Source organism: Salmo trutta, chromosome 2 (genome assembly GCF_901001165.1).
Source record: "Salmo trutta chromosome 2, fSalTru1.1, whole genome shotgun sequence".
Taxonomy (NCBI): Eukaryota; Metazoa; Chordata; class Actinopteri; order Salmoniformes; family Salmonidae; genus Salmo; species Salmo trutta.
Window position 1 is genome coordinate 73,120,649 of NC_042958.1, and position 5,021 is coordinate 73,125,669.

Below are 5,021 nucleotides of genomic sequence, written 5' to 3' on the forward strand. Positions count from 1 at the left end.
TCCATAAATGTATCATTCTTGTGCAAGTTATATCTATTGGCTACATTGAGGTTTTTCTTTCATTATTTTGAGGCTTTCTGGCATTAGTGCATAAGCCTAAGCTTTAGGGCCTAACTGTATGCGTGCCAAATACCCTACCCGCCTATTGCCAAATGCTTTTGGGAATTGGCAGAAAAGTGGCGTTTTCACAGCTTTCTACTTCCTTACAAACAAACTGATGTAATTTGGACATTTTGCACAAAAAAAGGGAAAGTAGTTTTTATTTTTTTATTATTGCATTTTCTCCCCGGTCCCTCTCTTCTCCGCGAAAGAAGTGGAGATGACAGAACTTTACCGATGTCAACTAGATTTAATTCTCCCGATTTATGACATTCTGAACAATAATATATTTTGTGACCGAAGAGAAGCTGCATGTATCAACTCAAATTTTATTGGTCACATACACATGGTTAGCAGATGTTATTGTGAGTGTAGCGAAATGCTTGTGGTTCTAGTTCCAACAGTGCAGCAATATGTATAAAGTAATATCTATCAATTCCTCCACAACTGCTTAATACACACAAGTCTAACTAAGGAATAGAATAAGAATATATAAATACAGTTGAAGTCAGAGGTTTACATGCACCTTAGCCAAATACATTTAAACTCAGTTTTTCACAATTCCTGACATTTAATCCTAGTAAAAATTCCCTGTCTTAGGTCAGTTAGGATCACCACTTTATTTTGAGAATGTGAAATGTCAGAATAATAGTAGAGAGAATGATTTATATCAGCTTTTATTTCTTTCATCACATTCCTAGTGGGTCAGAAGTTTACATACACTCAATTAGTATTTGGTAGCATTGCCTTTAAATTCTTTAACTTGGGTCAAACATTTCGTGTAGCCTTCCACAAGCTTCCCACAATAAGTTGGGTGAATTTTGGCCCATTCCTCCTGACAGCTGGTGTAACTGAGTCAGGTTTGTAGGCCTCCTTGCTCGCACACACTTTTTCAGTTCTGCCCACACATTTTCTATAGGACTGAGGTCAGGGCTTTGTGATGGCCACGCCAATACTTTGACTTTGTTGTCCTTGAGCCATTTTGCCTCAACTTTGGAAGTGTCCTTGGGGTCATTGTCCATTTGGAAGACCCATTTGCGACCAAGCTTTAACTTCCTGACTGATGTCTTGAGATGTTGCTTCAACATAATTTTCCTTTCCTCATGATGCCACCTATTTTGTGAAGTGAACCAGTCCCTCCTGTAGCAAAGCACCCCCACAACATGATGCTACCACCCCCGTGCTTCACGGTTGGGATTGGTGTTCTTCGGCTTGCAAGCCTCCCCCTTTTTCCTCCAAACATAATGGAGGTTCTATTTTTGTTCCATCAGACCAGAGGACATTTCTCCAAAAAGTAAAATCTTTGTCCCCATGTGTGGTTGCAAACCGTAGTCTGGCTTTTTTATGCCGGTTTTGGAGCAGTGGCTTCTTCCTTGCTGAGTGGCCTTTCAGGTTATGTCGATATAGGACTCGATTTACTGTGGATATAGATACTTTTGTACCTGTGTCCTCCAGCATCTTCACAACGTCCTTTGCTGTTGTTCTGGGATTGATTTGCACTTTTTGCGCCAAAGTACGTTAATCTCTAGGAGACAGAATGCGTCTCCTTCCTGAGTGGTATGACAGCTGCGGGGTCCCATGGTGTTTATACTTGCGTACTATTGTTTGTACAGATGAACCTGGTACCTTCAGGCGTTTGGAAATTGCTCCCAAGGATGAACCAGACTTGTGGAGGTCCAAAAAAAAAAATTCTGAGGTCTTGGCTGATTTCTTTTGATTTTCCCATGATGTCAAGCAAAGAGGCACTGAGTTCAAAGGTAGGTCTTGAAATACATCCACAGGTACACCTCCAATTGACTCAAATTATGTAATTTAGCCTATCAGAAGCTTCTAAAGCCATGACATCATTTTCTGGAATGTTCCTGTTTAAAGGCACAGTCAATTTAGTGTATGTAAACTTCTGACCCACTGTAATTGTGGATACAGTGAATTATACGTGAAATAATCTGTCTGTAAACAATTGTTGGAAAAATGACTTGTGTCATGCACAAAGTAGATGTGCTAACCGACTTGCCAAAACTATAATTTGTTAAGAAATTTGTGGAGTGGTTGTAAAACGAATTTTAATGACTCCAACCTAAGTGAATGTAATCTTTCGACTTCAACTGTATATACTACAGAGTCAGCACATTTATCCCAAGACAATGCAGTGTGGTCATTGTAAAGCTTTTTGTCATGTTTCAAGTGTTTGCAGAAGGGAGAAGCCGAGATGTCCAAATTGTGGAAAAGATCATTTGTGTTGTAAAAGTGGGGAAAATGTGACATGTTGCAATTGCAGTGGGAACCATGAAGCTACATCTTTCCATTGCCCGACAAGGGTGAAAGAATGACGTGGCCAAAGTCAGGGCTGTCCAAAGCATTTCATATGCAGCAGCTGTTTAAAGGCATCAGGGTTTGAATGGTGCTCCTGAAGAGTCCATGGTGGTGGATAGGCCTTCGCTGCAGGGGTTGCCTTTCACCAGCAGGACGCTGACATTTTAAAGGTTAAGAAGACAGACTTTTATAGCTATGGTGATTAATGTCCCTGCCAAGGTGGAGAGAAGATCCCAGAAAATAGATATCATTGTCGATGCGTCAGAGCAGGTCCTGGGACTGAAAGATTTCTCAGCAGAGGAGTTACAGTACATGGAATATTGTCATAAGCCCGTACCACCCTCTCAGGCCCTAGAGCCTGAGAAAGGAGATATGGAGATTTGAAAGGAAGAAATGTACGTTTTTGTTATGTTTTTGTCAATGTACAATTTTTTATGTGGGTGGATTAAGTTAGTTTCCATATCACATGTGGATTTTCTTTTTAACATGTTTTGGTTTTTCAACCCATCCAGTTCGTGGTGGCAATACACTTTTTTGGGTTGTAGTCCACCATAAAACCCACAGAAGGAGGCCTGTGGGAGTGACTGGAACTGCAACAGTCTTTTGACCATACCATGTTCTTTGGTTTAATGATCAGGATTCGTTTTGGTAGATTTCTATGTATTTGTATATGAAGAAGAACGACAAATACATTTATTTTTCAACTTAAATCAAACTCTGGACATTGGATTTGTATGCGTCAAGACTAACATTTCACCACTCTCCATTGTGGCTAAAGGATTAGAATGGAAATTGTATTGGGACAATTATATTGTAACATTTTGGCACTATATTTAGTCAAAATATTACGCTGGAAAAGACTAAGTTGGAATTGAAAAACTGGATTGTTTGGAAAGACGGGTAAGCAATGAACAAGGGACTCACGCGACCTCAAGACTATGGCGTAGAAAAGACTCACTTAGGTATGCAAAGTAGTCTAACAAGCGCACAAACTTTTGGATTGATTAATGGGTACATTTAAGTGTATGGCTACATTTATCATGTATTCAAAGTAATGGAAAGTTTGCTATTGGAGTAATTTATTTGGACAAAGGATTGAATGCATAGAATCCGATTTCCCATATCCACTTCCTAATTCATTGAAATGTGATATTAATGATAAAGTGACACTGTTAAAGGAGCGCAGCGCACCGGAACGCTTATTGATCTATGTTCATGGTTGCATATCGAAATATATATTATGATAGTCTATTGAGGGAATATGGCTGAAGATATTTATACCACTGCAGATAGCGTTGTGTTTTGGGGCGACATGGCACTAGTGGAGGAGCTTTAATCAGAAAAGGCCTTGGAGAAAGTTTCCCAAATGTGCAAATCCAGAAGGGGTAAACTGGGAAAGCCTGCTCGCAAAATGAGCATTGGTACTGATCTGATGACTGTCGATAATAATCCAGACGAGCTTCAATGCCATACAACTCTCCTTCCGTGGCCTACAACTGCTCCTAAATACAAGTAAAACTAAAATGCATGCTCTTCAACCGATGGCTGCCTGCACCTGCCCGCCCGCCCGTCCAGCATCACTACTCTGGACGGTTCTGACTTAGAATATGTGGACAACTACAAATACCTAGGTGTCTGGTTAGACTGTAAACTCTCCTTCCAGACTCACATAAAACATCTCCAATCCAAAGTTAAATCTAGAATTGGCTTCCTATTTCGCAACAAAGCATCCTTCACTCATGCTGCCAAACATACCCTCGTAAAACTGACCATCTTACTGATCCTCGACTTTGGCGATGTCATTTACAAAATAGCCTCCAATACCCTACTCAACAAACTGGATGCAGTCTATCACAGTGCCATCCGTTTTGTCACCAAAGCCCCATATACTACCCACCACTGCGACCTGTACACTCTCGTTGGCTGGCCCTCGCTTCATACTCGTCACCAAACCCACTGGCTCAAGGTAATCTACAAGACCCTGCTAGGTAAAGTCCCGCCTTATCTCTGCTCGCTGGTCACCATAGCTGCACCCACCCGTAGCACGCGTTCCAGCAGGTATATCTCACTTGTCACCCCCAAAGCCAATTCCTCCTTTGGCCGCCTCTCCTTTCAGTTCTCTACTGCCAATGACTGGAACGAACTACAAAAATCTCTGAAACTGGAAACACTTATCTCCCTCACTAGTTTTAAGCACCAGCTGTCAGAGCAGCTCACAGATCACTGCACCTGTACATAGCCCATCTATAAATAGCCCAAACAACTACTTCTTCCCCTACAGTATTTATTTATTTATTTTGCTCCTTTGCACCCCAGTATTTCTACTTTGTACACTCATCTACTGTCAAATCTACCATTCCAGTGTTTTTAATTGCTATATTGTATTTACTTCGCCACCATGGCCTATTTATTGCCTTTACCTCCCTTATTTCACCTCATCTGCTCACATTGTATATAGACTTATTTTTCTACTGTATTATTGACTGTATGTTTGTTTTACTCCACGTGTTGTTACAGTGAGGGGAAAAAAGTATTTGATCCCCTGCTGATTTTGTATGTTTGCCCACTGACAAAGAAATGATCAGTCTATAATTTTAATGGTAGGTTTA